The sequence below is a fragment of the Desmodus rotundus genome, chromosome 12, assembly GCF_022682495.2.
Source record: "Desmodus rotundus isolate HL8 chromosome 12, HLdesRot8A.1, whole genome shotgun sequence".
Lineage (NCBI taxonomy): Eukaryota > Metazoa > Chordata > Mammalia > Chiroptera > Phyllostomidae > Desmodus > Desmodus rotundus.
The window spans coordinates 44,683,302-44,695,608 of record NC_071398.1 but is presented as its reverse complement, the minus strand read 5'-3'; positions in this window follow the sequence as shown (position 1 = coordinate 44,695,608).

Here is a 12,307-nt window from a genome sequence, read left to right as displayed (position 1 = left end):
AGAATCAACCAGTGAGTGCATGAATAAGTGGAACAAGTCATTTCTCTCACGCTCACTGTCTCTCTCTCTCTCCACCTTCCTCTCTCTCTAAAATCAATGCATTTTTTAAAAAAGAAAAGAAAAGAAGTAGTTCAGTTCTTCTGGCTCCAGAAACTGAGCCTCTAAAATAACTCTGCCTTTGTTGGGGGGTGGGGGAGTGGCACTGTTTCTGACCCCGAAACTGTTTCAGCTGTGCTGCCGCCAAGCCGAGCCTCCTGGTCCTGCGGTTAGGGTCAGTTTAGGGTAAACGCATGGGCACTTACACCGTGCTATACAGGCTAGCCGGCTCTGGATGGGTTTCTGCTTTGTCCTGTCACAGCGGTGAGTCTTTAAAACCTCCGTCTCTACTCTCTGTATTCCCCACAGCCTTCTCCTCGTTTTACAGATGAAAGAGCAGAGAGATACTTCCACTGAAACGCTGTCTGCTTGGCCAGAAACGGGCGCAGCCTGGACTCCGGGGACCTCTGGTTCCAAGGAATGAGCTACTTATTTCAGACCCGGGTGCCCCCAGAAATGGTCCTTTGCCATTTCCTTTACTGATATCGCGGAACACGGCCAAATCCTCGCAGGTCTTCTCTCCTCGCCCATTATGTTGCTACCACATCGCACCTCCCGCCAAACATTGCGATTTTTACCATTTGATTCTTTCCCTCCTCCCCTCCAGCTAACGAGGATGAAGAGACGCCACCCCCAGTTCTGACTGAGGATTAACAGCCTGTCCGCTGGGCTCTGAGACAGATAATACAGAAGGCAGCCCTCCCCCTGCCCCCACCCCCACCCCCATCCAAAAGCCGACCTGACACCCCAGCTGCTGGGCATAAGCTCTCCCCCAGAATCACAACCTGGACAAGCCGGCTCCGCAGGCCGTGAGAAAACAAGACAAAAAGCAAGTCCACTTCAGGGTTTTGCCTAAACACAGTCAAAAACAAGGTCGCCGTGTCACAGACTAGCAAACGCCTCCTCCCCGTTTGTGACTGCTGCTTCCTCACGGGTGGCGAGGACGCCTTCTCCTTCTGGTCTGTCTTCCCCATGAGACCCATGGAGATCCCGGGGTCACCCCCGCTTTCTGACCACGTCCATTGTTGAGCGAACCCGTCTTCCTTAAATTAATTCCCCCAAACCTCCCAACCAGAGCCCAAACCCTAGAATCTGTTCTAACGCTGTCTGTTTAGAACTCCGAGGTGCTCCATGGCACCCCAAGATGCGTGGTCTTCTTGACTCCAGGGAGGGGTAAACCCGACTTGCACCAATCTGCGTGGTGTGGGGCAGTGACCATCCCTGGGTTTGCCCACCTTTCCTACTCCGACCCTTCCAATGACACCGAGAGAGAGATCACTTTCTCTTGGCTGAATTTATTTGCCTTCTGGGGACGCAATTCACACAGCTCAAACTTCAGAGAAGTTATAAAAGGGAAATCATAAAAGTCCTCCCAGCCATACCTGACCCCCACCACCCTGTCCCCCCCCACACACACATACACACACAGATAACAGGTGTTGTCATTCCGGTGAGACCCTCAGAGGCAATTTATGAATATTCAAGGAAAGTATTTTTAAAATTGATTTTAGAGAGAGAAAGAAAGGGGGAGAGAGAAAAAAAGGGAGAGAGAATGAGAGAGAGAGAGAGAGAGAGAGAGAGATGAGAGAGAGAGAGAGAGAAAGAGAGAGAGAGAAAGAGAAAGAGACATCGATTTGTTTCCCGCTTACTGATGTATTCGTTGGTTGCTTCTTGTACGTGCCCTGACCGGGAATTGAACCCCCAACCTTGGCGTATTGGGATGACGCCCCCACCAACTGAGCTGCCTGGCCAGGTCTGATTCACTCCTTCTATTTTACACAAAGCATAGCCCAGCCTCCACACTGTTTATTTTGAATCTTGATCCTGTAATGAAAGACCTTGGAGAACTTTCCCACACAATAGCTATCAAACTTCCTCTTCCTCTTCTTCTTTAAATTGTGGTAAGAACACCTAACAGATCTACCCTCTTAGGAAATGGGGCGCTCAGCGCGGCATCGCTGGCTCCGGGCACGCAAGTCACAGGGCAGGGCTCTAGAACCTGCTCATCTTGCGTGCCTGACACGGGTGCCCCTTGCACAGCCCCCTCTTCCCTTCCCGCCTGCCCCTGGCCACCCGCCGTCCACTCTCTGCCTACGAGTTTGACTATTTGAGACACTCCACGGGGCTAGAGTCATGCCCTATTTGTCCTTCTGTAGCTGGTTAACTTCACTGCCATAATGTCCCCCGGGTTCATCTATGTTGTCACAGCTTTGAAGCTTCCTCCGTCTTCACAGCTACAACCACTCCATAGGTGAGAAGGCCGAGGCTTAAAGAGAGGCAAAGCGACTCACACTCACCCAACCAGCGAGAGGAGGAAGAGCAAGGCTTTGAACTCATGACTCTCCAAACCCTCTGCTCCACACCGCCCCCTGTGCTGTACTTAAACGATGTTAGGGACAGTGAGTAGAACCTGTTTCCCGCCTGTCTTGCCCCAAACCACTGCCTCCTAGATCTCCCTTTTCTCCTTCCCCTCCCCCCTCCCCTCCCCTCCCCTTCCCCCTCCTCTCCCCTCCCCTGGCCCTCTCACCTGCTCTCAGCCCATGCACACAGAGGACCAGGGACACCCAGCCGGCCAGCTTTCTCATCACCTCCATTTACCCACAGGTGGCCAGAGGAGAGGCTGCCTCTGACTTTATGCTCTCTGATCCCTGCCCCTCCCACTCTACCTGCTCCACCACGCACAGACTTACCCCAGAGCGCTTTGTCCGATGCGGTGCCCCGACTCTCCGGTGCACACAGAAACTAGGGACAACCCTCTGAGAAGCATGCTGAGAGCGAGGCCCCTGGACCAGTTCCACCCCTCTCACCTGCAAACTCGCTAGAAATGCAAATACTGAGGCCTGGCTCCAGAGCTGCTGGAACTCTGGGGCAGAGACTGGGCCAGGCCTGGGGTTGTAAGGGGCCCTCCAGCTGAGCCCGATGTTCGCCGAAGTTTGAGAACCACCGCTCCGGCTTAGTACTTTCATGTCCACTTCATCTCATTGACTCCCTTCATTATTTTTTATTTTTAAAATTTGTTTTAAAGATTTCATTTATTAATATTTAGAGTGGAGGGGAATGGAGGGAGAAAGAGAGGGAGAGAAAATTCATGCTCAGTCCATGAAGCCACACCAGCCAGGGCTTGATTAGTCTTTAAAAACAAGAGTCCGCCCTGGCCAGGTGGCTCCGTTGGCTGGAGCATCGTCCCGTACACCAAAAGGTTGCGGGTTCCATTCCCGGTCGGGGCACGTACGGAGGTTGTGGGTTTGCTGCCTGGTTGGGGTGCAAAAGGGAGGCAACCGATCGATGCTTCTTTCTCTATTCCTTCCTCTTTCTCTAAAAATCAATAAACATATCCTTGAGGGAAGACTAAAAAAGTAAAAAGGAAAAGGAAGTCCAGTGAGAAAGGCAAAGCCAGTGTTAGCTTCCTGGACACGTAAGGCCCAGAAAGGCCAAGCTCCGTGGCTGCGGTCAGCCGGTGCGTGGAACGCACAGAGGGGCCTGGGGAGAACAGAAGAGGTGAGAGCGCCTTATAGGAGAGAGAAGAGGTAGGGAGAGTGAGAACCAACAAACAGGCGGGGAACCTAGTGGGCCCCAGAGCAATCCCGTGGGTCGGCGTCAGTGCTGCCCCTGCGAGAGCTGGGAGAAGTCCCCTACAGCTTCAAGACGTGGAATCGTGTCCCCCGTGTGCTATCTGGGGAAACTGAGGCTCAGAGAGGCCACAGCATCCGTCCAGGTTACGTGGCTTGAATGAAAGTGTGGCAGCGCAGACTCAATCAGGGGGTCCGATGCCAGGACTCCTGGTTCTCCTCACCGCATGGTCACGGAGGCCTCACAGGCAAAGACCCAGCAGAGGAAGCCGGTCTTCTCAGGGTCACAGGCTCAACTCTCACTCCTACTGGTCCCCAAGACAGAACTGCCCCGGTTTCTGACACTTGCCAGCTCAGTGACTGGGGAAAGTTGCTTCTGATTTCTAAGCCTGCAGGCAAATCTCTAAAATGTCTGGGCTACAAGCATGGGTTTGAGCACTCAGAAAATATTTTTTCTTTCTTTCTTTCTTTTTTTTTTTTGAGTTAATTCCAGTTAATTATTTCCCGTCACGCCACAGTATCCAAGTAACAACAATCACTATATCCAGGGTGCATACAAACAAAATCGATGAGGATGTGAGACCGGTTTCCTGTGCCTCTTATTTAGTAAAGTAAAATTTGTGGCTGGTGTTTGAGCTTTTGTTATTTAGTAGGAAAGATAGTGCATCTTTGATTTCTCTCTCTCTTTTGTGGTGAATTTTACACAATGTCCTTAATTCTAATTGTAACTTCTCCCGAAGACAATGGGAAGTTATATTCCTGAATATTCACGACTTGCGGAGGCGGCGCTGAGCATGTGCTGAGTCGGCGAGGCGTTTTGGAGATTCACCCACCCCGCACCCTGGAGGCATGGCCAGGAGACTTCAAGCAGAACCCAGAACACCCTCCCCCCGGCAGGGTGGCCGGGGACATCAGAGAGAACCCATCAGTCCTTTCTCGTTCAACTGAATAGTCATTAAGTCTCAAGGCACTCAACCCACTGTGATAAAGTTTCCAGAACTGAAGTTGGTATCTAGCCAACAGTATTGGGAGGGCTGGGGGAAAATGGAAGAGAAAAATCTACCGAAGTTATAGACCTACCCAGTGGCAGAGTTGGATGTAGACTCCAGTGCTTTCCATGGAGAACATCAATCACAGGGCACTAGGCAGAAGTGACCGATGATTCCAGCAGAGAGGGGACTAAACAGAGCTCAGTTTTACCTGCTGCAAAAATGAAAAAGATAGACAGCCCTGGGTTAGGACTCAGAATCCCAACTTCTGATGCTGGCTCTGGAACCAGTGGAAAAATACATGAGCGTCGATATCAAATAGACTAACTTCCAAATCCTGGATTTCCTACTTACTCGCTGGGAAGGGTGGCTACATAACTTACCCACTGTCCTTTCAGGGGGGTGATTTAATGTCTAGATGCATAGCACAAGGTCATTACCAGGCATTCAACCTTCACTGGCCCTTGTCTTTTGTAGGAGTTGAGTGTTGCACATAAGATACATGTGCCTTCCCGAGACCCTTGCACGCATCCGTTAGGGCTGTCAGAACAAAATGCCACGGACTGTGTGGCTTAAGCAACGTGCACTGATTTCTCACAGTTCTGGAGGCTGGAAGTCCACGACCGAGGCGCCGCAAAATTTCTGGCGAAGGCTCTCTTCATGGCTCGTAGTCGGCCACCTTCTTGCAGTGTCCTCACATGAGCTTTCCTCCGTGCACAAGTGAAGAGTTATCTCTGGTGTCTCTTTGGGGGGTCAGGGTGTCAATATATGAATTTGGGGAATATATGAATATGTTGTTGAATATATTGTTGAATATGAATATGAATATATATTGTTCCCCAATATATGAATATATGGGGAACACAGTTCAATCCATAACACCCTGATTCATCTCTGCAAAATGAGATTGTTGATCTCAGCCTTGTCGCGTGTTTAAACCTTGAATCACAGGCATGAGTTGAGAGCCAGCATGAAGAGCCAAGATGTCTCGATTCTTGGGAAAGTTAAACTGCACGTACGTGTAGAAAACGTGCTCAGAGTTTTATCTATAGCTCACGGAGCTGAGGGTTTCAGGAGAGAGCTAGAGACGTGGAAATTCATGGGCACACAAAGAAGTTAACAAAGAGAGAGTGGATGAGCCTTTTGTTAAGGGTTTAAATTTTTTTAACTTAAAATAATGATTTATTTATTTATTACACAGAGGGGAAGGGAGGGAGAGAAAGAGGGGGAGAAACATCGATGGTATATACCCTGACTGGGGTTAGGGTTAAGGGTCCGAACCCCCAACGCAGGCCTGTGCCCTGATTGGGAATCGAACCTGAGGCCTTTCGCTTTGAGGAACAATGCCCGACAAACTGAGCCACACCTGGGTTTAAATTCAATGCCCACCTTTTTTTCGCGGGGAGATTGTGGGCAGCTGGCTTAACCTCTGTCAATCTCGTTTTTCTCATCTAAGCCCGGGGGGCGGGGTGTCAAAATACTCCTTATTTCCCCACCAGACCTGCTCATCCTGTGGCCCTTCTCAGCAGGTGACACCACCATTCACCTGCATGCATGGGTCACACAGGAGTCACTCTTGGGTCCTCTCTCCCATCCGAAGTCCAGTCCGCCAGCCAATCCTACAGACTCTACCATGGAACTATATCCTGAATCCAGCTGCTTCTGATTTTTGCCAATGCTCTCTCATCCGACCACTATCCTTCCCGGGTACATGACACCTGCCTAACCCACGCCCCCTCTTCATCTTTGCCTCCCCTCCATCCTCTCCACTCGGTAGTTAGAGCGAGATAGCGTGGCTGCTCTGGTGAGGATCCTTGATAGCCTTCCCGACACCTGGGCCAAAGCCCCTCCTTGACCTGACCTCTGACATCCCACATTCACGCCCCTGTCTAAACCCATAGCTATGAACGTGGGTGTTTTATTTGCTTATTATCTTCCTCCCTGGGTCCATGGCAGACTCTGGCGGCGAGCACTCTCTCCCGTTCAATTCTTATCTCTGCTAACAGAAAACAGTTGCCTGTCCACTAGGAACAGTTAGTAGCCATTGTTGAGTGAGTAGGCCGAGCCTCCCTCGTGGGTGTGGTGTGAGGGTTTGTGAGACATGTGGGGAAGCCAAACGTGCCACGAGATAAACAATCTTTTTAATTAATTAATTAATTAATTTTAAAATATTTTAGTTATTTATGTTTAGAGAGAGGGAAGGGAGGGAGAAAGAGAGGGAGAGAAATATCCACATGTGGTTGCTTCTGGAGCGCCCCCTCCTGGAGACCAGCCCAGGAAGGCTGTGAATGCAGCCCAACACAAAATCATAAATTTACTTAAAGCCTTTTTTTTTTTTTTTGGCTCATCAGTTTTCATTAGTGTTTATGTATTTAATGTGTGGCCCAAAACAGCTCTTCTTCTTCCAGTGTGGCCCAGAGACGCCAAAGGTTGGACACCCCTGTTTAGCCATAAAGCAAGTCTCAATACATTCAAAAAGATTCAATTCATACAAAGCACATTCTCTGATGTCAAAGGAATTAAATTAGAAATCAAAACCAGAAAGGGATGGAGCTCTCGAGCCATGAAAAGATGTGGGGAAATGTTGAATACATATTGCAAGGTGAAAGAAACCCTGTGTGAAATGCTACCTAAGTCACCCCCCCCCCCGATCTGTGGGTTCCACATACGCTGATTCAGCCAACTGCAGATCAAAAATACTCAAAAAATAAAAACAAAATAAAACGTTACATTGTCGCTGACGTGTAGTGCGCAGTTAGGCCTATGATGGGTGATGGCTGCATCTATGCCCAACATGTAGAGAATTTTCCCCTTGTCATTACTCCCTAAACTACACGGGCTAACAACCATTTACGTAGTATTTCCACTGCGCTAGGCGTTACAAGTAATCTAGAGGTGATTTAAAGAACGCGGGAGGATTGCTTGGGTTATAGGCCGATACCACAGCATTTTATGTAAGAGACGAGCGTCTCCAGATTTTGGTGAGGGATCCCGGGGCCAGTCCCCAGTGGGTACCCAGGGATGACTGTACTGTATGATTTAAACCCTGTGACGTCTTGGAAAAGGCAAAGCTATGGCGACAATCTCCGCCAGGAGAGACATCTCGCCCTGAGAAAATACTGAGAAGGAGTTCTCGTAGGTCAGAGAAGGGGGGCGGGATGGTCGCGGGCACTTAGAGGTGCGTGTGTGTGAGGTGGTTCACTTAGAAAGCACCATTTCTGTAGGAGAAAGGGGTAAACGGAAGAGAAAGATCTCCTTTGGAGGTTGGCTGGGAAGAGAAAAAGGAGGGAGACACGTTAGGACATTCCACAATAGGATAAAACAAACCTTCCCGTCCCAACGTCCCAACGCACCCTTCCTCCCAACACAAAGCAAAGCTATCCTTGAAATTAACTGCCCTTCCCCACCTGGACGGCAGAGGGTGCGCGTGAGTTATGAATCTTACAAACTGCACACCGTCCACCCTGACAGAAATTCAAACCAGCGCAGAGCAACAAAACTTTTGAGCTCTTCAGTGTGTATGTTCAGCTTTCATCCTGTGAGTAATTTGGTGTGGGAGGGAGGGCGGGGGGTGGCTGGTGCTTTTTGTTGGTGACTTTGCTGTTCAAGATGCCCCCACGGCACAAGAAGATGCCCCCAGGCACAAGAAGGCTGTGCTGTGTCCGGCGGAGAAAATCTCCGCGTTAGAGAAGTTCCGTTCAGGCACCAATTACATGATGTGTTTGCTGTGAGTTCCGTGTTAATGAATCAACAATATATGTATTTTTTTTCTTTTTATTGATTCCAGAAAGAAGGGAAGAGAGAAAGAGAGAGAGAAACATCCACGTGAGAGGGAAACATTGATTGGTGGCCTCCTGCACCTGCCCGGACTGGGGGCTCTGACCGGGAATCCGACCTGTGACCTTTGGGTTTTCAGGACGACGCCCAATCAACGGAGCCACTCTGGACAGGGCAACAATATATGTTACACAGGTATCAGAAACACACGTACAAAGTTGATGCAAATGTTAAAACGCTGCTGGCAGGAGCCTAGCCCTGTATTGCCCCTACGAGCAATAGTTCAGTATTCACTAACTCAGTGCTCGCAGCAACTTTATAGAACGTAACTAGCCCAAGTAATAAGAATTGCACGTATTATTTTATCTGCACATGGAGCCACGAGACGTCTATCATCCCTAATCTTATTTTACACTGGAGGAAACTGAGGCTTAGAGAGCTCGGGGAAATCACCTGTCATAAGTGAATTCAAAACATATCCCTCCAGCCCTGGCTGGGTGGCTCAGTTGGTTGGCATGTCATCTCGTGCACCAAAAGGTTGAGGGTTCGATTCCTAGTCAGGGCACATACTGGTACCCAGTGAGAGCCCACAGCAGGTCAGTATTTGTGCAAGGCCACGGGAAAGAACGAGACTGTTATTCTGGTGAACGGCAAGAAACTCTGTGCCCTTAAGCAATAACTCCCCATGCTCCCCTCCTCCCAGCCCCTGGTAACCTCTCATCCACCGCCCGTCTCTAAGAATTTCCCTATGGAAATGGAGTTATACAATGTGTGGTCTTTTGCGTCTGGCTTATTTCACTTAGTGTAATGATTTCAAGGTTCATCTATGTGGTAGAATGTATCAAGTTCATTGCTTTTTTTAATTGATTTTTTTTTTAAGAGAGAGAGAGAGACTGGTTTCCTCCTGTATGTGCTCCCCCTGGGGATCAAACCCACAACCTAGGTATGTGCCCTGACGGGAAGCAAACCTGCCGCCTTTTGCTGTACGGGACTATGAATGCTCCACCCAACGGAGCGCCCGGCCAGGGCTCCACTTCATTGCTTTTTTAAGGCGGAATAATACTGCACTGCATGGCTCTACCGCATTCCATTCACCCCCTCATCTGCTGATGGATATTTGGGTTCCCTCCTCCTTTGTCTATTGTGGATAGGGCTGAGAAGGAAACTGATGTAGAAATATTTGTTCGAGTCCCTGCTTTCCATTCGTTTGAACATGTGCCTAAAAGTAGAATGTCTGGGTCATGTGGTAATGCTGTTTAGCTTTTGACTTTTACCACCATTTTACATCATAAAAGTCTTTTTTAAAAAAGATTTTATTTATTTTTTTAGAGAGAGGGAAAGGGAGGGAGAAAAAGAGGGAGAGAAACATCAATGTGTGGTTGCCTCTTGCACACCCCCTACTGGGGACCTGGCCTGCAACCCAGGCATGTGCCCTGATTGGGAATCCAACCGGTGACCCTACGGTTTGCAGGCCAGTGCTCAATCCACTGAGCCACATCAGCCAGGGCTATATCATAAGACTCTTAAAGCTATGGACTCTTTAAAAGTTAGTTAATTCCCACCCCCTGCCCCCAAATTAGTTAATCCACCTGACTCATAATTTCTGAAAATGGCGACAATGTTTACCTCATGGGGTTGCTAGAAAGATTAATAATAACAGCCTCGACTGGTGTGGCTCAGTTGGCTGGACATCGTTCCGCAAAGAGAGAGGTTGCTGGTTCGATTCCCGGTCAGGGCACATGCCCGAGTTGCAGGTTCGGGCCCCGGTCAGGGTGTGGCCAATCAATGTTTCTCTCTCACATTGATGTTTCTCTCCCTCTCTTTCTCCCTCCTTTCCCCTCTCTCTAAAAATAAATAAATAAAAGCTTTAAAAAAACAAGTCTTCATCAGGGTAACGCATTTTAGAACAGACTTTATTTTCTGTGGTTTTAGGTTCACAACAACATCCAGCAGGAGACACAGCTCCCACATCCTCGCTGACCCCACATGTAAGCACAGTCTCCCCGTGATCGATATCTCCCCACCAGACCGGGACATTTGTTAAAGTCAATGGCGTTGGCACCTCCTGATCACCCCCAGTCTGTACACTATTTTTTTAAGGGCCAAATTTTACACAGTTAAGAAGTAAGAGTGCCGAGGCTAGAAACGCTATAACCATAATCAAAACCCAAGTTATTTACAGCCAGACCACCTTCAAACCCTCCCTCCTGCTTTCCCAATAAAAACTGAGGATTCTTTGCCACAAGAACGATGCAACCCCTTTAGCCCCGCCCCCCTGAATCTCATCATGGATCACAATATTTCCAAACTTTTTCCTTGTTATAATTCTGGGTCAGCGAACACCACTTTCTCCCAAATGCCTCTGAATCTTCGGTACACTCCCAGTAGATCATGCGTCTGTACCAGAAGGGAAACACGCATTTTGCCAAGTCTACACAGAAGAAAGAAGCAGTCAGAAGAAGGCTTTCCTTTCTGTGCTTCTTCGGCATCTCTCACACACACCTGTTTCTCAGTCTGCTGTATTCCACTAAAAGCATACGGCAACAGTACTGGCGGGGGATTGAGGTTCTGCTGAAAGATTTCTTTTCTTTAATATTTTTTTGAAATCTGTTTTTTTAAAAAAGATTTTATTTATTTATTTTTAGACAGAGGGGAAGGGAGGGAGAAAGAGAGGGAGAGAAACGTCAACATGTGGTTGCCTCTCACGTGCCCCCTACTGGGGACCTGGCCTGCAACCCAGCCATGTGCCCTGACTGGGAATCGAACAGGCGACCCTTTGGTTTGCAGGCCAGCGCTCAGTCTGCTGAGCCACACCAGCCAGAGCTAAAAGATTTCTTTCAAGGTCATGTGGTGGAAGCACTCACAATACATCTTTGGTGCGATGGGATGTTCACGCCTGCCCTGACCTATTTTTGAAGTTTCATGGACTGGGCACTCCATTTGCTGGGCCCCCGGAAGAGCCTCAGCGAGCCCCCAGGACGACCACCTGGAGGGCTTCAGAGGGCGGACACTCACCATCTTCAGAACAGTACTTCCAACGTCCTTTAAAAGTGTGAGTTAAGGAGCACCACTTGTGTTTGGCCTTGAAGTTGATGCAGTCGTAGAACACGCCCTTGTTATAGTGGAAGGGAAAGACGCACTTGCCATCTAGGGAAAAACAAAATCTCCTCCAGCTCTGGGACTGCTGGGCGGGACGGAACAAAGCTGCCTCTGTCCCGAGGGCGGTTGCTCGCTGCCGCCAGAGCCACTGCCTGGGTTCTACCGAGCGCTATGGGGGGTGGAGGGGGGTGTTGCGCGGGAGCAGAGCTGGGGGCCTCCGTCCAGAAAGGCTTTGGGGGCAGACTCCCAGCCTTGTCCCACTTTCCCCCGGCCTGCACGGCCTTAGCATTTTGCTTAGTTAGTATCTGGCCCCCGTTCCAGAAATCTACCCTCAGCTTAGACACATAAATGTGGGCATTTATCTATTAAACCATTTCCCCCTGTATTTCTTCTCTTCACTCTCTTCCACCGTCATACCCACCCACCCACACGCCACACACACGTGCACACAGAGAGACATGCCTGCCACACACGTGCACACAGACACACTGAATGTATATGGCCTGGTTTGCAGCATCCCACACGTTTTTCCAGATAGATGGGCATCTCTGTCTCCCATCTATTTCTGTAATAGATGACATGTATCTCCATCCCTGCAACATATATTGCATGTGTAATCACACATAATATACACGCATACAGATTTTTGTTCTCTCCCCAAATGAATGCTCCTTTACATCCATAACTTCAGTTTCTAACGTAATATATCATAGAGATCCTTTTCCACGCATGCGTCTAACTTCTGTAGCTCTATCTCCTTTCTGATGCTGGGTCCCC